This window comes from Bubalus bubalis, chromosome 18, assembly GCF_019923935.1.
Source record: "Bubalus bubalis isolate 160015118507 breed Murrah chromosome 18, NDDB_SH_1, whole genome shotgun sequence".
Classification (NCBI taxonomy): domain Eukaryota; kingdom Metazoa; phylum Chordata; class Mammalia; order Artiodactyla; family Bovidae; genus Bubalus; species Bubalus bubalis.
The window spans coordinates 42,025,489-42,046,271 of NC_059174.1; the positions used below are offsets into that span (position 1 = coordinate 42,025,489).

At 38.1% G+C, this 20,783-nt stretch overlaps 1 long non-coding RNA gene across 1 annotated transcript in view; it reads right to left on the reverse strand.

The window, feature by feature from the left end:
- Positions 1–20,783, reverse strand: part of LOC123330349 — a 53,217-nt gene that overhangs the window by 13,165 nt on the left and 19,269 nt on the right. The window contains exon 2 of the long non-coding RNA XR_006546205.1: positions 12,935–13,003. This is a non-coding gene — a long non-coding RNA (uncharacterized LOC123330349). The remainder of the gene's footprint in view (positions 1–12,934; positions 13,004–20,783) is intronic.

Genomic DNA, 20,783 nt, shown 5'->3' on the forward strand with positions numbered 1-20,783 from the left:
GAATGTAAGGCAGAAGATAAAGATACTATATAAATTGAAAGAGAAGACTCTATTTTCATATTAATCCACACAACTTTAAAGACAATTGCATGTACACACTGCTAAATTTTAAAAATGGGTGACTAACAAGGATCTACTAAATAGCACAGGGAATTCTGCTCAATGTTTTGTGGCAGCCTGAATGGGAGGTGAGTTTAGGGGAGAATGGATACATGTACATGTATGGCTGAGTCCCTTTGCTATCCATCTGAAACTATCACAACATTGTTAATTGGCTATAATCCAATGTAAAATAAAAGTTAAAAAATAAAATAAAGACAATTACATTTAACTGGTCTTTTGTGTGTGTGTGTGTGTGTGTGTGTGTGTGTGTGTGTGTGTGTTTCGCTTTGAAATGGTAGACAGAAAGCAAATGATATAGAAGAAAATCAAATGGAAACCTAAGTGAGCCTCCAAAAAAGAATACCAAGTAAACTTTTAATGCAGATGATCCTGGAACAATTTAATAGCTAAGCGATCCATGATTTTTCTTAACAAATATCCTCATTGAGAGAGAGAAAAGCAGCAGCTAAGAAATATCTTTGGATTCAATGCCATTTCTTTTTCTTTTACTTAATTTTGCAGGTATCTCAGCATGATCTGAATAAATTATGCTGACAATACCATAATATAAATGATAAATCATCAACACAGTTTTAGTGATATATTGCATGAAATGTAAATAATAACCAGGACTGCTAATTGGCTGGCTTCTTAGGAACAAAGCTGCAGCCGCGTGACTCTCCCAGTCCGGGCTCAGTCATTAAGCATTTCTGCTGGTAAGCTGTTTCTGCTGGTCTGGACAGGAAAGCACAGCCTCCAAGACAAACCTTTGTGTGGAAGTTCTTTTGGCCTGAGAGCAAGTTTGCAGTGAATGGCAAGCCATGTTTCTTTATCCCTCCACATTGCTGGTGGGCTGGGACCTCACCCTGCGTCTCCTGAGAAATTATGTCCCCCAGAACTAACAAGATTTAACGAGGAAAACTCTTCACGTCAGTCAAGTTGCTGAATCTTTCCAAAAAATCTTCTGACTCATTCTGATTTCATTTTTTTTCTTTTGCTTTGATAACGATTTGATTACAACTTCATTTGACCAGAAACATAAGCTGTTTCTATGTGCTTCTTATTTTGAAAATACCTTGTTAGCATTCATCATATGTTTATGCAGCTTAAAAATATATTTTGTTTCATTTTCCCAAACAAATCCTTCTGCTTTCTGACAGGGTTGAGATTCTTGTATGCAGTTTTCCTGCTGTGTCAAACAATGTCTTGGGAAAAATAACCCGGTGTAAAGAGGGCACATTCATTTCTTCAGCTGAGGATGCCAGGGGTGGGTCTGGGTCCTGGGGAGACACAGAGTGAATGCCATTTAGCATTCCCATTCTCAAGGTCTTCCATTCTAGTGGGGAGCAGGCAGAGAATGAAGGATGATGACTTGAGATCATATTGTATAAAGCCATGCAGGACAATGGAATAGAGAGCCCAGATATGATGGGTGGGGAGAGGGAGCCTCCATGAGGCAGTGACATTTGCAATGGACCAGAAAGAGCCTGCACTCAAAGATCTAGAGAAAGGATGTTCCAGCCAGAGAGGACAACATATGCAAAAGCCCTGAGGCTGAAGCAGCCTATTGAATGTGAGAGAGAGAAAAAGAAAGAAAAATTCAGGAAGGCAGTGGGTAAAGACTTGATTCCCCTGTGTAGGACTGATCCTACCCCATTGCCCATTTGGTGAGCCTACCTTCTCCCACACCTGGGGTCCTTGCATAAACCTCTACCCCCAAGCTCCCACTTCGTATGACACCTTCTATCCACAGGTCTGTAACCCAGCCAACACCAGTGTAGGCCCCAGGCCAGTCTTCTCCTAACTCTTTGTGCTTGGGATTGGAATTTGTTCACTTCCCAAACCTACCAGCTTCCTGATTAGGGCCAGTCTGCTTAGAGTTTGGCCAATCCACTGCAAATGTGATCCAATTACAGGTGGGTTCCCAATGCCACCACCAGGGACTGAGCCTGGAAGGTCATTTCAGTGTTGATGGACATGTTGAGATCCAGGCTCCAAGGACCTCAACTAAGATTGCCCCTTTCCAAAGTAGGGGCTGATATGTTGCTCCTAACCACACACATGACCTAGCCTGCTGGCCCTTGTTCATCAATCCTTGCAATTCATTCTCTCTAGGGATATAAAAATATAACAGTTGGTGCCCCTGATCCCTGAAAGTGAGTTCATCACTGTATTCCCTGGAGAATTCTCTTAAGTGGCTTACAGCAGAGGGAAACCCTCCTGAAGAAAGCTCTCAAGAGTAAGGAATTGTCCCCCAATACTGCTCCTTCTGATTGGCCTTGGTTCCTTCCAAGGGTTAACTTGGACACTGGCCAGCACCCCATGGAGTCAACCAGTAGCTAGAGAAGGGTGGATTTTACTGTCAAAAGCTATCAGCCCAGGGACTGTGGCCAACATAAGTGCTGTGGGATTTATCAACTTTATTCTTGTTACTGTCATTTCTGGTCTCCCATCCCATCATAATCAAAACCATTTATAAAGCACTCTATCTGCATAGAGCTCCAATTTAGGCCCAGGACAGAGTAAGTTAAGCAGACAAAAGGTCCCCATCACAGAGGTGAGGGTCCATCAAGGGTAAGACAGTAATAAAGCAGATGAACTAGTTAAGGCATGCAAAAAGCCAAAAGGCAAAGTTACAAAAGATTTGCATTAAATGCAAGCAGAGGGGTCAGAAGACTCTAATGGGGACAAGAAATGGAGAAAGAGGACCCTATGTGAGTTGAGAACAATTCTTCCTCTTGGATCCCAAAGATTTCCTTACCCAGTGGAAAGACACATCCATTGGAATAAAAGCTGGCCATTCTTTTATTTAATCTCAATGTTTAAGATGTAGACAAAGAGCCAAGATTATACACTAGAAAAGGCCAGTCCCTTCAATAGATGGTGTTGGGGAAACTGGGTAGTCACTGAACACAAAAAGTAATCAAATGGATTAAAGACTTGAATATTAAACCTGAAACCATAAAACTCCTAAAAGAAAACATAGGCAGTAAGCACCTTTATATTTTTCTTGGTGATGACTTTTTGATCTGATTCCAAAAGCAAAGGCAACAAAAACAAAAATAAACAAGGGGGACAACACCAAACTCAAAAGCTACTGTACAGCAAAGGAAACCATCAACGAAATGAAAAAGACAACCTAACGATGAGAGAAAACACTTGACTATTATATACCTTAGAAGGAATTTATATCCAAGATGTATAAAGAATTCATACAATTCAATAGCAAGAAAAACCCCAAACAATCCAATTTGAAAAAAAATGAAATCTTGCCATTTGCAACAACATGGATGGATCTAAGTGTCGTGCTAAGTGAAACAAGTCCGACAGAGAAAAACAAACACCATATTATCTCACTTATACATGGAATTTAAAAAACAAAACACAAACAAAATGAAAGGAGACATAGATACAGAGAACACGTGGGTGGATGCCAGAGGGGAGGGATGGAGGTGGGCAAGATAGGTGAGGAGGACTGAGAGGTGCAAGCCTCCAGCGATAAAACAAATAAGCCACAGGAATATTTTATACTGCAAAAGGAAAATGATCAATAATATTGTATTATCTTTTGATGGGGACAGAGGGTTACTAGACTTATCACTGTGATCATTTCATAATTTAGGCAAAGTCCCTATTTAGTACACCTGAAACTAACATAATATAGCATGTCAGCTATTTCAGTTTTTTTTTAAATGGCCAGAAGATCAGAATAGACATTTTCTGAAGATGATATACAGATGGTCAACAAGTACATGAAAAGATGCTCAACATCACTAATCATTCAGTTCAGTTCAGTTCAGTCACTCAGTTGTGTCCAACTCTTTGCGACCCCATGAATCGCAGCACACCAGGCCTCCCTGTCTATCACCAACTCCCAGAGTTCACTCAAACTCACATGCATCGAATTGGTGGTGCCATCCAGCCATCTCATCCTCTGTAATCCCTTTCTCCTCCTGCCCCCAATCCCTCCCAGCATCAGGGTCTTTTCCAATGAGTCAACTCTTCGCATGAGGTGGCCAAAGTATTAGAGTTTCAGCCTCAGCATCAGTCCTTCCAATGAACACCCAGGACTGGTCTCCTTTAGGATGGACTGGTTGGATCTCCTTGCAGTCCAAGGGACTCTCAAGAGTCTTCTCCAGCACCACAGTTCAAAATCATCAATTCTTCAGTGCTCAGCTTTCTTCACAGTCCAACTCTCATATCCATACATCATTAGGAAAAAGCAAATCCAAATCGCAATGAGATATCACCTCACATCTGTTAGAATGGTTGTTATTAAAAAAAAAAAACAAGAAATAACAAGTGTTGGCATGGGAAACAGAAAACTTGTGTCCTGCTGATAGGAATGTGTTGGTACAACATTTATAGAAAACAATATGGAGTTTCCTCAAAAAACTAAGAATAGAACTCCCATATAATCTAGCAATTTCACTTCTGGGTATTTATTTTTTTTAAAGAATGCACTAACTCAAAAAGATATATGCATTCTCATGCTCATTGCCAAGATATGGAAGCAACCTAAGTCTTTATAGATGGATGAACAGATAGAGAAAATGTTATATATGTTTCTCTGTGTGTATGTAAATAAATAAATAGAATAGAATATTATTCAGCCCTAAAAAGTAATAAAACCTTACCATTTGTGACAAAATGGGTAGACTCTGAGGGCACTATGCTAAGTGAAACAAGTCAGGCAAAGAAAGAAGAGTAATGTATGATTTTGCTTATATGTGGAATCTAGAAAAAAGAAAAGAAAAAGAAAGCAAACTCATAGACATAGAGAACAGATTGGGTGTGGGGTGTTGACAAAATGAGTGAAAAGGTAAAGGGCGTGAAAAAGTGTGAACTTTCAGTTATGAAATAAATAAGTCATGGGGATATAATGTACAGCAAGGTGATTATAGTTTATAACACTGTGTTGCATATTTAAAACGTACTGAAACTAAATCTTAGAAGTCCTCATCCTAAGGAAAAATGTGGCTCTGTATAGTGACAGAAGTATGATGTTTGAACTGTGGTGTTGGAGAAGACTCTTGAGAGTCCCTTGGACTGCAAGAAGATCCAATCAGTCCATCCTAAAGGAAATCAGTCCTGAGTATTCATTGGAAGGACTGATGCTGAAGTGGAAACTCCAATACTTTGGCCACCTGAGGCAAAGAACTGAATCTTTCGAAAAGACCCTGATGCTGGGAAATATTGAAGGTGGGAGGATAAGGGGACAACAAAGGATGAGATGGTTGGATGACATCAGCGACTCAAGGGACATGAATTTGAGTAAGCTCCAGGAGTTCGTGATGGACAAGGAAGCCTGCAGTCCACGGGGTACTTCAGTCCATGGGGTTGCAAAGAGTTGGACACGACTGATCAACTGAACTGAACTAACTGAACTGATGGTGACAGATGTTAATTAGACTTTGTAGTGATCATTTCCTGATATATAGACAGATAGTCATTATGCTGTACATCTGAAACTAACATATTATAGTCATTTATATCTAAATTTTTTTAATGTAGAATAGATTTCCAGTTCAGGAAGGAGATGTATAGACTCATTTTCCCTCACACATGCCCTCTAAATAAAATACCATGGAAATAATTCAAATGACAATGATAAACGAGCTCTAAAAGCTAGAAAGAAGAGGGTGGAATGGCCAAGAATCTCAGAACTTGAATGATGGCATGGTGAGTTCTCCTAGGTTTCCTTTCTATTTTCCACGTACTTCTAGCCTAGGATTCGTAGAAACCCGAAACCTGGAACTGACCATAGGTGCGCACACACACAAACACACAAGCCAAGAGACTGGGAAGGGAGATGCCCAACAAAACCGGGCAGGAAATCCCAACCATGCTTCACAACTTGGACAGTCTGATCTACAGGCAGCAGTAGTAGCAGCAAAGCACAGCTGTCCCAACCTTTGCTTTATAAACAGGGTCCTGAAGTATCTGTCTTCAAGGTCAGCAGCAAAGCTCCAGAATTGGACCGCCCAATCTGCAAAGCAATAGCAGCAACGGCAAAGCCCTATATCTCCCCAGTCTCCAGTCAGGGGAATAAGAAGACCTAGGTTCGCTAACTTCTGCCTCTTCTCTCAGAATGTCACCTGGTATCAACAGGCATTCCAAGATAGTATCTTCTGTCTCTACCAATAACACCTGCCAAGACTGGTTAGGAGATACAGTAACACCAAAAGAAAGAAACAAACCAGAACAGCTTTGCAAGGGGTCATAAAACTAAACTGTCGTTGGAACTGAAGCCCATAAAAGTAGTCCAGACTGTACACTAACCTGAGCAGATGTTAAAATAGAAGATGTAAATAGTATCAAGAATCCCCTAATACAATAGTCAAAATGCATAGGATCTTATATAAACCCACTCCTCATACTACAAACCAGAGAAAAAATAATTTGAATGAAGAAAGATAATCAACTGATGTCAATACCAAGATGAAAAAGATGTTGAACTTATCTGAAAAGGATATTACAATGGCAATCATAAAAATGCTTCAACCAATTGATTACAAATTGTCATGAAGCAAGTAAAAAGATAGAAAATACAAGAAAAGAAATAGAAGTTATTTTTAAAGGAACCAAATGGAAATTATAGAAATAAAACATATGATAACAAAAATATAAAATCTGATGAAGTCAATAGTAAACTGAAGGAGAGAAACAATAAATTTGAAGACAAATAATTAGAGTTTATTCAGAGAATAACAGGAAAATAAACAGAGACTCAGGAACCTGTGGGACAATAAGATCTAACTTTCATATTGTCAGAGTTTCAGGAAGAAAAGAAGAGATAGTGGAACTGAAAAATTATTCAAAGAAATAATAGCTGTATATTTTTCAAATTTTGTGGAAAATATAAATCTGTGGATTGATAAATCTGAACATATCTCAAATAGGGATAAGTTCAAAGAAATCCACACCAAAACATATATCAAAATACTGAAAACTAAATACAATTAAGTGAAGTAAGTCAGACAAAGAAAAACAAATATTATATGATACCATTTATATTTGGAATCTTTAAAAAATGGTACAAATAAACTTATTTACAGACGAGAAATAGTCATAGACGTAGGAAACAAACTTATGGTTACCAAAGGGGTAAGGGAGGGAATAACTGGGAGATATGGATTGACACATACACACTACTATATATAAATAGATAACTAATTAGAATCTACTATATAGCACATGGAACTCTATTCAATACTCTGTAAAGACCTACATGGAAAAATAATCTTAAAAAGAGTGGAGAGAGAGAGAGAGAGATATATATATATATATATATATATATAAGCTTCCCTGATGGCTCAGATGGTAAAGAATCTGCCTGCAATGGAAGAGACCCGGGTTCAGTCCCTAGGTTGGGAAGATCCCCTGGGAAAGGGAATGACTATTCACTCCAGTATTCTTGCCTGGAGAATCCCATGGACAGAGAAGCCTGGCAGGATAAAGTCTATGGAATTTCAAAGAGTGGGACACAACTGAGTGAATAACACACACATGTATGTAAACTAATTCATTCTGCTGAACAGCAGAAACTAACACAACATGTAAATCAACTATATTCCAATAAAAATTGATTTTAACAAATAACCTTAAAAGGAACAAAGGGAAATAATACATTACCTGCAAAGCAACCCCAATCGAATGGCAGTGGGTTTCTCATCTAAAACTGTAGAGGCAAAGGAAGTAGAACAATATTTTTCAAGTACTGGAAGAAAAAAACTGTCAACCTTGAATCTTATATCTGGCAAACTACCTTTCACAGTGAAGGAAAAATAAAGACATATTTGGACAAATTAAAATAAAGAGAATTTGTTGTTAGCACACCTACCTTTTGAGAGTGGCTAAAGGAAGTTCTCCAAACAAGAAGAAAAAGCAGAGGAAGATTTAAACCTTCAGAAAGGAAAATAAAAACAATGGAATTGCTAAAACTAGAAATAAATATAATAGGTTACTCTTTAACTCATGAGTTTCTTTGTGGTTGAAACAAAAGTTGTAACCCCATTTGACGTGGCACTCAATGTGTATAGAGGAAATACTTTATTTTTTTTCTCAGTTGTGTCTGACTCTTTTATTTATTTATTTTTACTTTACAATATTGTATTGATTTTGCTGTACATCAACATGCATCAGCCACGGGTGTACACGTGTTCCCCAACCTGAACCTCTCTCCCACCTCCCTCCCCATACCATCCCTCTGGGTCATCCCAGTGTACCAGCCCCAAGCTTCCTGTATCCTGCATCAAACCTGGACTGGCCATTCATTTCTTATATGATATTATACATGTTTTAATGCCATTCTCCCAAATCATCACCCCCCACCCCTACAGAGTCCAAAAGACTATTCTATACATCTGTGTCTCTTTTGCTGTCTCGCATACAGGATTGTCATTACCATCTTTCTAAATTCCATATATATGCATTAGTATACTGTATCGGTGTTTTTCTTTCTGGCTTACTTCACTCTGTATAATAGGCTCCAGTTTCATCCACCTCATTAGAACTGATTCAAATGTATTCTTTTTAATGGCTGAGTAATCCTCCATTGTGTATATGTACCACTGCTTTCTTATCCATTAGTCTGCTGATGGACATCTAGGTTGCTTCCATGTCCTGGCTATTATAAACAGTGCTGTGATGAACACTGAGATACACGTATCTCTTTCAATCCTGGTTTCCTCGGTGTGTATGCCCAGCAGTGAGATTGCTGGGTCATATGGAAGTTCTATTTCCAGTTTTTTAAGGAATCTCCACACTGTTCTCCATAGTGGCTGTACTAGTTTGCATTCCCACCAACAGTGTAAGAAGGTTCCCTTTTCTCCACACCCTCTCCAGCATTTATTGCTTGTAGACTTTTGGATCGCAGCCATTCTGACTGGTGTGAAATGGTACCTCATTGTGCTTTTGATTTGCATTTCTCTGATAATTACTGATGTTGAGCATCTTTTCATGTGTTTGTTAGCCATCTGTATGTCTTCTTTGGAGAAATGTCTATTTAGTGCTTTGGCCCATTTTTTGATTAGGTCGTTTATTTTTCTGGAATTGAGCTGCAGGAGCTGCTTGTTTATTTTTGAGATTAATTGTTTGTCAGTTGCTTCATTTGCTATTGTTTTCTCCCATTCTGAAGGCTGTCTTTCACCTTGCTTATAGTTTCCTTTGTTGTGCAGAAGCTTTTAATTTTAGTTAGATCCCATTTGTTTATTTTTGCTTTTATTTCCAATATTCTGGGAGGTGGGTCATAGAGGATCCTGCTGTGATGTTTGTCAGAGAGTGTTTTGCCTATGTTCTCCTCTAAGATTTTTATAGTTTCTGGTCTTATGTTTAGATCTTTAATCCATTTTGAGTTTATTTTTGTGTTTGGTGTTAGAAAGTGTTCTAGTTTCATCCTTTTACATCTGGTTGACCAGTTTTCCCAGCACCACTTATTAAAGAGATTGTCTTTTCTCCACTGTATATTCTTGCCTCCTTTGTACTTTAAACAATTATATTTTAAAAATTGAACAAGGGACCTAAAGGGAAGTTGGACTATTACATTCCACCTGAAGTGGTAAAACATCATGCATATGGTAAGCACTAGAATAACCACTAAGAAAAGTACACAAAATTATATGCTTTATATTATAAATTTTAAAAAATGGAATTCTAAAAATCTTCAAATCCCATGGGAAAGTAACAAAAAAGAAGTAGAGTGAAAAGAAACAGGGAAAATAGAATATAAACAGTAAAACAGCATATTTAGATATTATTATAACAATAATTAATTTCAGTTCAGGTCAGTCACTCAGTTTGTGTCCAACTCTTTGCGACTCCATGAACCGCAGCGCACCAGGCCTCCCTGTCCATCACCAACTCCCGGAGTTCACTCAAACCCATGTCCATTGTGTTGGTGATGCCATCCACTCATCTCATCCTCCATCGCCCCTTCTCCTCCTGCCCTCAATCTTTCCCAGCATCAGGGTCTTTTCAAATGAGTCAGCTCTTTGCATCAGGTGGCCAGCGTATTGGAGTTTCAGCTTCAACATCAGTCCTTCCAATGAACACCCAGGACTGGTCTCCTTTAGGATGGACTTGCTGGATCTCCTTGCAGACCAAGGGACTCTCAAGAGTCTTCTCCAACACCACAGTCAAAAGCATCAATTATTCGGCACTCAGCTTTCTTTATAGTCCAACTCTCACATCCATACATGACCACTGGAAAAGCCATAGCCTTGACTAGACAGACCTTTGTTGGCAAAGTAATGTCTCTGCTTTTTAATATGCTATCTAGGTTGGTCATAACTTTCCTTCCAAGGAGGAAGTGTCTTTTAATTTCATGGCTGCAATCACCATCTGCAGTGATTTTGGAGCCCAGAAAAATAGAGTTTGACACTCTTTCCACTGTTTCCCCATCTATTTTCCATGAAGTGATGGGACCAGATGGCATGATCTTCGTTTTCTGAATGTTGAGCTTTAAGCCAACTTTTTCACTCTCCTCTTTCACTTTCATCAAGAGGCTCTTTAGTTCTTCTTCACTTTCTGCCATAAGGGTGGTGTCATCTGCATATGTGAGGTTATAGATATTTCTCCCAGCAATCTTGATTCCAGCTTGTGCTTCCTCCAGCCCAGAGTTTCTCATGATGTACTCTGCATATAATTTAAATAATCAGGGAGACAATATACAGCCTTGACATACTCCTTTTCCTATTTGGAACCAGTCTGTTGTTCCATGTCCAGTTCTAACTGTTGCTTCCTGACCTGCATACAGGTTTCTCAAGAGGCAGGTCAGGTGGTCTTAAAGTAAATGCAAATTACTAAATTGTAAATAGTCCAAATACAACAGCTAAAATATAGGTATTAGCAGAGTAAATGAAGACTCAACCATATGCTGTCTATAAGAAACTTACTTCAACCATAATGACTAGGTATGTTGAATGGCAAAGACTGGGAAAAAAATATGTCATGGAAATATTAATCCAAAAAAGAAAGAGGGAAAAAGAAAAAGGGAAGAAGGGAGGGAGGGAGGAACAAGAAAGGGTCGGAGAGAGGAAGAAAGAAAGAGAGAGAGGAAGGAAATGTGATTACACTGATATCAGATAACATAGACCAGCCCAAATAAAATTATTTAGAATATAGAGTTTTATAGTCAAAATATGGTTTTTCCAGAAGTCAGGTATGGATGTGAGAAGTTGACCATAGAGAAGGCTGAGCGCTGAAGAATTGATGCTTTTGAACTGTGGTGCTGGAGAAGACTCTTGAGAGTTCCTTGGACAGCAAGGAAATCAAACTGGCCAATCTTAAAGGAAATAAACATTGAATATTCATTGGAAGAACTGGGGCTGAAGCTGAAGCTGAAGCTCCAATAATTTTGGCAACATGATGCAAAGAGCCGACTCATTGGAAAAGACCCTGATGATGGGAAAGATTGAGGGCAAGAGAAGAAGGGAGTAACAGAAGATGAGATGGTTCGATAGCATCACTAACTCAGTGGACAAGAGTTTGAGCAAACTCAGGGAGATAGTGAAGGACAGGGAAGACTGGCATGCTGCAGTTCATGGGATTCCAAAGAGTAAGACATGACTTAGTGAATGAACTACAACAATATTGTCATAACTTAACGATAAATAAGTCAATTCATGGGAAAATCTAGTAATCCTAAATGTTTATGCACCAAATAACAGAGAATCAAAACAAAAACTGGAGAAGCTGAAAGAAGAAATAGACAAATTCACAATTATATTTGGGACTTCAATACCCTACTATTTGCAACTGCAACTTACTAAACAGTAAACCAGCAAGGACAGAGAACTGATCCACTGACATTATCTAACTGACGTTTATAGAACATTCCCTTGCTGCTGCTGCTCTAAGTCAGTTCAGTCGTGTCCGACTCTATGCGACCCCATAGATGGAAGCCTACCAGGCTCCCCCATCCCTAGGATTCTCCAGGCACCAGAATGCATGTTCCTTTCAAGTACTGTTTGATTACCAAGGTAAACTATATCCTCAGTCATAAAATAAATCTCAACCAATTTAAAAGAACTGAAATAATGCAGACTATGTTCTCTGACCATAAAGGAATCAAACTAGAAATCAATAACAGAAAAATAACAGAAAAATTAAAAACATTTGAAACGTAAACAACAGTTTCCTAAATAAGCCATGAGTCAAAGAGGAAGCCTCATTGAAAATTTTAAAAGTGCATAGAATATAGTGAAAATAATAGTATACAATATCAGAATTTGTGGGAAGAAGCTTAAGTAGTGCTGAGAGAGAAATTTACATTAGTAAATGCTTACATTAGAAAAGAAAAAATATTGCAAATTAATAATCAAAGTTTCTACCTCAGAAAGCCAGAAAAAGAAGAACAAGATAAATACAAAGCAAGCAGAAGGAAAGAAATGTTAAAGAAAATACAGAAATCAAAAAAAATCAGAATGAAACAAAAAGGTTTTTTTAAAAAATCAATAAATTTAATAAAACTCTAGTCAGGCTAACCAAGAAAAAAAGAGAGAAAATATTTATTACCAATATCAGAAGTAAATAGGGCTCATCACTACTGATCCATGAACAGTAAAAGAATAATTAAAAAGTACTGTGAACCAATCTATGCCGATAAATTTGATAATTTAGATGAAATGGACAACTTCCTTCAAAACTTACATAGAGAAATACATACTATGGATAGGCCAATATCTAAAAAAGAAATTGAATCAGCAATTAACAACCTTCAAAAAAAGAAAGTACCAGGCCCAGGCGAGTTCATTGGTGAACTCCACCAAACATTTACAGTAGAAATTATACCTGTTTTATTCCAGAAAATAAAAGCAGAAAGAATACTTACTAATACAGCACTCAGTCATAATAAAAACTTTCAGTTAACCACAAATTTCTTCAATATGATAAAGAACACCTAAAAAAAAAAAAAAAAAAGCAACAGCTAACGTCACACTTTAGGTAAGAAACTGGATGTATTCCCCTTGATTGGTACATCCTATCTCGTGTAAATGCTAAAGCTGAAACTCCAGTACTTTGGCCACCTCATGAGAAGAGTTGTCTCATTGGAAAAGACTCTGATGCTGGGAGGGATTGGGGGCAGGAGGAAAAGGGGACGACAGAGGATGAGATGGCTGGATGGCATCACCGACTCAATGGACGTGAGTTTGAGTGAACTCTGGGAGTTGGCGATGTACAGGGAGCCTGGCGTGCTGCGATTCATGGGGTCGCAAAGAGTCGGACACAACTGAGCGACTGAACTGAACTGATCTCGTGTAAGAGGAAACAAAATAGATAAGATTGAAAAGGAATAAATAAAACTGCCTTTTTTCACACATGACATGATTATCTTACTGGTTGGAGAGACCAATAAATAGATGAATTAACGAACAAGACAGTCCTAGTATCAGACTAATGATAATACGTTGTATGACCTGGAAGAGGCTAATCTCACTGCCATCATCTTCTGATGTGGGTCAGTAAGTCATCTGTGGGATCAACTATGGGACAATAAACACATCATCTACTGAAGTGTTCTGAAGATTCACAGGAGATTCAAATGGACCAGCCAGTGTTTCATTTTAACTGATGAGATTTCAGTATGATTTTTAGACAATGTTGTACAATCAAAGATATTCCCATAATTTATTAGTGCTACTTAACTCTGCTTGCATATCTCTTATTACTAGACCTTATCCTGATTTTCAGGGACTTATTTTAATGGTCTGATCACTTCACTCCAAAGCTAAACAATCTACATAAACAACCAGGTGTCTGAATGATACCTGGTTCATTAGACCTTTTTGATAGAATTTCCAGTGTCAGTGGAAATGTGTTTGCTTACTAGACAACATCATCTGGAACGTAAAGAAAGAAATCTCAGAGCTACTCAACTATGTAGAAAATAAAGTTTGCAATAATTCACAGGGTATAGCTTAACCTCCAGGAGCTTGCAGTCAGGAACAGAGACATCAACAGATGGGAATAACCAGATGATTAAGCAAAATCACTGTACAGAAAACAACTAAAGTTAAGCATGTCTCAGGTATATAAACCAATGTAAAACCCAATAAATTACCTGTAGTAATTAAAAATTCCTTAAATTTTCAAAATATCTTAGCAAATATCAGTTTTTATTAGACATTTGTCTTATAGCCTACACAAATTTGCATATGAGACATAATTAAGCAACTCCTATCTCAATCACTCAATATTGGAGTAAAGATTCTTTTTCTTTTGAATAATTTCAGGAGAGATCATTTTGTATGCAAAACAAAAGGTGTGGGGAAAATAATGAAAATGTGGGCCACTGTTACCATACACACATTAAATGAAAATTCAGTTCATTTCTTGCAATATAGGCAATCAAACCCAAAAGAAAGTTTTGCACAACAGTAGTCCAGACTAGAATCCTGATTGCTTATACCCTTTGTACTTCAAGCCTCACTCCTGTGCACCAAAACATCTGACACTACATCAGCACCATCCAGAAATCATTCTAACTCTGAAGGAGACAAATAGACTAAGAAAACACAGGAAATATATATATATATAACACTATTTTACATGCTATTTACTGTCTTTTGAACATGGAGAAACACCATGGATATTGAATAAGATATTCTGGCATTAAGAAATGCAAAATGAATTTGAAACTAAGGCCTAGGTAACCTTTGTTTAATGCCTATGTCCTACATGTCTTATTATGCCAGCATGTCCAAAACAAAGGGAGACTGCTTCATATAGAGAATTACTTGATGCCAGTGCAGGTGTGATGAGCAATTAATAAATAAAATCTGTTTCATTATCATCTTTTACCCTCAGAGACCAAGGAGCATTGCAAAGTTAATCTGTTAATCCCAAAGTAGAACCATGTAGCCAAGTGATACATTTCAATTAGAACATCAATATTATGGGAAGAATGGAGATCTTCCTTACATAACTGTGGATTCGCGATAACACCTGTCAATGGATATATTTCAGAATAAGATAAATGACCATTCCCCTTGGAAGAAGCTGTGGATACCAAACTTTACATGATCAACACCTCTTAATTATTTTTATTTCTTCAATGAACAGCAAGCTTTGAAACACTTTGCCTATGGCACAAAGCAACATAACAATTAATACATTTCTCACTTTCTTTATAGTCAAAGGTATGTGGTTGCCAATCAAACATGTAGGTCATTCCCAGATGACCACCATTAGCTGAATTGATACACTTCAGGACAGGGACTAGATACTTGATTGTTTCTTTACCTTTCAGATACCTCTTAAGAAAATTTATTATTTTCCATTAAAGGTTTTTAAATAGTGGGAAAATATCCATTCCTATTTTTAAAGACCTCTATGGATTCAAGCTGGAATCAAGATTGTTAGGAGAAATATCAATAACCTCAGATATGCAGATGACACCACCCTTCTGGCAGAAAGTGAAAAGGAACTAAAGAGCCTCTTGATGAAAGTGAGTGAGGAGAATGCAAAAACTGGCTTAAAACTCAACATTCAAAAAACTAATACCATGGCATCTGGTCCCATCACTTCATGGCAAATAGATAGGAAAACAATGGAAACGGTGACAGACTTTATTTTCTTGGGCTCCAAAATCACTGCAGATGGTGATTACAGCCATGAAGTTAAAAGATGCTTGCTCTTTGGAAGACAAGTTATGACCAACCTAGATAGCATATTAAAAAGCAGAGACATTATTTTGCCAACAAAGGTCCATATAGTCAAAGCTATGGTTTTTCCAGTAGTCATGTATGGATGTGAGAGTTGGACTATAAAGACAGCTGAGCATCGAAGAATTGATGATTTGAGCTGTGGTGTTGGAGAAGATTCTTGAGAGCCTCTTGGACTGCAAGGAGATCAAACCAGTCCATCCTAAAGGAGATCAGCCCTGAATATTCATTGGAAGGACTGATACTGAAGCTGAAGCTCCAATACTTTGGCCACCTGATGCAAAGAACGGACTCACTGGAAAAGACCCTGATGCTTCGAAAGACTGAAGGCAGGAGAAGAAGGGGACAACAGAGGGTTCAATGGTTGAATGGCATCACCAGCTCAATGGACATGAGTTTGAGCAAGCTCCAGGAGTTGTTGATGGACAGAGAAGCCTGGTGTGCTGCAGTCCACAGGGTCACAAAGAGTCAGACACAACTGAATGGCTGAACTGAACTGATGGATTCAACTATCTCTATGGTAGTCCAAACTACTGCACAATTGCACTCATTTCACATGCTAGTAAGTAAATGCTCAAAATTCTCCAAGCTAAGTTTCAACAGTACATGAACCAAGAACCTCCAGGTGTATAAGCTGGATTTAGAAAAGGCAGAGGAACCAGAGATCAAATTGCCAACATCCATTGTATCATAGAGAAAGCAAGGGAATAACAGAAAAACATCTACTTCTTCATTTTCTATGTTAAAGCCTTTGACTGTGGATCACAACAAGCTGTGGAAAATTCTTAAAGAGATGGGAATACCAGACCACAATACCTGTCTCCTGAGAAACCTGTATGCAGGTCAAGAAGCAGCAATTAGAATTGGACATGAAACAATGGACTTGTTCCAAATTGGGAAAGGAGTATGTCAAGGCTGTATATTGTCACCCTGCTTATTTAACTTATATGCAGAGTACCTCATGCAAAACATGAGGCTGGATGAAGCACAAGCTGGAATCAAGATTGTCGGAAGAAATATCAATAACCTCAGATATGCAGATGACACAACTCTAATGATAGAAAATGAAGAGGAACTAAAAGAGCTTCTCGATGATGGTGAAAGAGGAGAGTGAAAAAGCTGGACTAAAATCCAACATTCAGCATGGGGAGGGAGGAGGGAGGAGGGTTCAGGATGGGGAACACATGTATACCTGTGGTGGATTCATTTTGATATTTGGCAAAACTAATACAATTATGTAAAGTTTAAAAATAAAATAAAATTAAAAAATAAAACTAAGTTCATGGCATCCAGTCCCATCACTTCATGGCAAACAGATGAGGCAAAAATGGAAACAGTGACAGACTTTATTTTCTTGGACTCCAAAATCACTGCAGATGGTGACTGCAGACATGAAATTAAAAGATATTTGCTTCTTGAAAGAAAAGCTATGACAAACCTAGACAGCATATTAAAAAGCAGAGACATCACTTTTACTGACAAAGGTCCATGTAATCAAAGCTATGGTTTTTCCAGGAGTCATGTATGGATGTGAGAGTTGGACCATAAAGAAGGCTGAGCACTGAAGAATTGATGCTAGAGAAGACTCTTGAGAGTCCTTTAGACTGCAAAAAGATCAAACCAGTTAGTCCTAAGAAAATCAACCCTGAATATTCATTGGAAGGACTGATATTGAAGCTGAAGCTGCAATACTTTGGCCACCTGATACTAGGAGCTGCCTCATTAGAAAAGATCCTAATGCTGGGAAAGGTTGAGAGCAGGTGGAGAAGGGGCTGACAAAGGATGAGATAGTTGGATGGCATCATTGACTCAATGGACATGATGTTAAGCAAATTCCAGGAGATGGCGAAGGATAGGGAAGCCTTGTGTGCTGCAGTTCATGGGTTCACAAACAGTCGGACATGACTGTGTGACTGAACAACAACAAATGGATTCAAGAACCCCAGGTCAGAAAACACCCACTTAGAAGTCTTATTTCAGGTAAGGAAGTAAGAACCAAAGCCGTTTTTCATAAGGGCTCATATGTTCCAGGAAATATTAATGCATAATGATTGATTTGGGGATAAAACCATTTATAGTTAATAGTCATCATGAAAAGGGATATTTATGGCTGCTGCTGGCACAAAGGGAATTAAGTTGTCCCCAAATATTGTTAATGTATCATTCAATCCCAGAAGACAATGAAGCAATATTTATAAAATTGTGAAAGAAAAAAAGAAATAAAAATTGCCTTTTAGGCGATCATAAATAGGCTTTTGAGAAATAATAAATCAGTTTATTTGACCAAATTGTGCTAAGAGTTTTAGAAGACAATCTAGGTACAATAATGGAAGAGAGATGTAGCTGCCTAATATCTTCCACCTCTTCTTTCTTATAGCTTTAAGTTGCCTAAAATTCAATCTCAAATAGATGGTGGATACAAATGCTTCTTATAGAGATAAATGAAATTGGTTTAGTGACCTTTCTTCACATATAGGTCCAGCCCCTAAGAGTTTACAAAATGATATCACATTCATTGTTTCAACTGACCAGAAATTAAAGTCCGAAGTGTACCATGGAGTTTCAAGAAGGTATCCCTTTTGGACTCAGATGTGGTAGTATATAGCATATCAATTTCCCACTGAACTATAAAATCCAGATAAAATGCAATTAGAAATACCTCCATAATCAGACAGCACCTGAAGCAGTCAGGATTGAAAGACCATGATCCTGGGGAAAAGGGATAGCCATAAAAGCAATACCAAAATTCCACTTACTGATTTTCCCCTTGAAGCATTTACCAATTCTAGGTTACAAAGGACAAAAGACCTAGAAGTTAGAACTTAATTTCTTCTTATTTCACAGGACTAATGTGACCAGAAAAAAATGGAATTTAGAACTACCCTGTCAGATCAGATCAGATCAGATCAGTTGCTCAGTTGTGTCCGACTCTTTGCGACCCCATGAATTGCAGCACGCCAGGCCTCCCTGTCCATCAGCAACTCCCGGAGTTCACTCAGACTCACATCCATCGAGTCAGTGATGCCATCCAGCCATCTCATCCTCTGTCGTCCCCTTCTCCTCCTGCCCCCAATCCCTCCCAGCATCAGAGTCTTTTCCAATGACTCAACTCTTCGCATGAGGTGGCCAAAGTACTGGAGTTTCAGCTTTAGCATCATTCCTTCCAAAGAAATCCCAGGGCTGATCTCCTTCAGAATGGACTGGTTGGATCTCCTTGCAGTCCAAGGGACTCTCAAGAGTCTTCTCCAACACCACAGTTCAAAAGCATCAATTCTTCAGCGTTCAGCCTTCTTTACAGTCCAACTCTCACATCCATACATGACCACAGGAAAAACCATAGCCTTGACTAGACGAACCTTTGTTGGCAAAGTAATGTCTCTGCTTTTGAATATGTTATCTAGGTTGGTCATAACTTTCCTTCCAAGGAGTACGCATCTTTTAATTTCATGGCTGCAGTCACCATCTGTAGCTACACATAAATGGCCAAATTCCCTGACAGTGACTGCCTGGCACTCTGGCACTCTGTGACAGTTTTCTCCTTGAGATACTTGCTGATTCCAAAGCTCTGTGAAGCTAGTCCCTGAGGCCAAGCAGAAAGTGGAAAAAAGCTGAAGTTTCAGTAATCTTGCCATACTGAAAATATGAAAATTAAAGTTTAAAGCTGTCCAGTGAGGCAAGATACTGGTAAATATCACACAAAGAGTCTGTATTATTTCCATCATACAACAAAAACTAATCAAGTACAGAATAGAAATAAGACCAATAGGAGGAAAAAAAGGATTCAAACAGGAACATTCTCATAGATTTAGAGTTATCAGACATCTGTTTTAAAATAATTATGATTAGCATGTGCTATGGAAATAGGGAAATAGAAGATGAGGTTCTCCTGAGAGAACTTTAAAATGTTTTATGAGAATTACAAACTTGTTATTAAAATTCCTATAACATTATTTTATAAGAACTATAAGTTCAAAATTATAAATGTATTTTAAAGAAAAATGTAAATTTTAGATTTAAAATACGCAATAACTGATATTTAGGACTCAAAAGAAGTATTTAGTAACGAACTGAAACTGCTAAAAAGAGAACAGGTAGACTAGAAAGTAGAAGAGTAGACAATAAGCAAAAAGAAGCACATGGAGAAAAATGTTTAGAAACTACAGGATGAAATGTAAGGGATAGTGGAAAAGTTTAATCGCTGATAGTTGAATGCAATGAAAGCAGAGGAGAAGGTAAGGAACAAGAGCAATATTTGAAGAGAAAATGGTCAAGAATAATTGGAGGAAATACACTGCCAAGATAACATCAATAACTCATAAGATATTCAAGCAAGATTCACGAAGTGATACAAATCGTAGACACAATAAATACAAAAAAAAATGCACCTTAGCACATCAGGGTTCAGCTGATGATAACAAGGCACCTAGAGAAGAAAATATTACCTTAAAAGGAGCAAGAATAGGACTGACAGCTAACTACATAGAAAAGTGATGAACACCAGAAGAAAATGGAAGTGTCAGGAAATCATGATCGACCTAGGATTATGTAACAACTGAAAATACCTTTAAAGGTGAAAGTAGATTCCATTTATGGCCGGGATGGAGTAACGGGAACTGAATTTACTTTTCTGCCTTAAAAGTTACAAATAAACTAGGAAAACTGTATGAAACTATGGATTTCATACAACATAAGAGAGGAACCCCAAAGTGAACAAAAACAAACGAGGTGACCCCCTACAACAGCTTGAGGTTACTTCCTGGAGAGTCCCCAAACTACACTGCAATAAGGAAGGAGAACCCAAACAGCACAGTGAGCCTCTCGAGTTAAGAAGACAAAATTCTGAGTTTTAGAAAGTCAAGGAAGCCAGAATTCACAGATAAGAAATCAGGAGGAAAGACGTCTGCTCTTGAGATCTGAAGAGGGGTCCCCTCAATTCTTCATCTCAATATTGATCAGCACATTTGTGTGAGGAAATTCATCCAAGCTGCTCTAAAACCACCAGAATTTTGCAAAAAT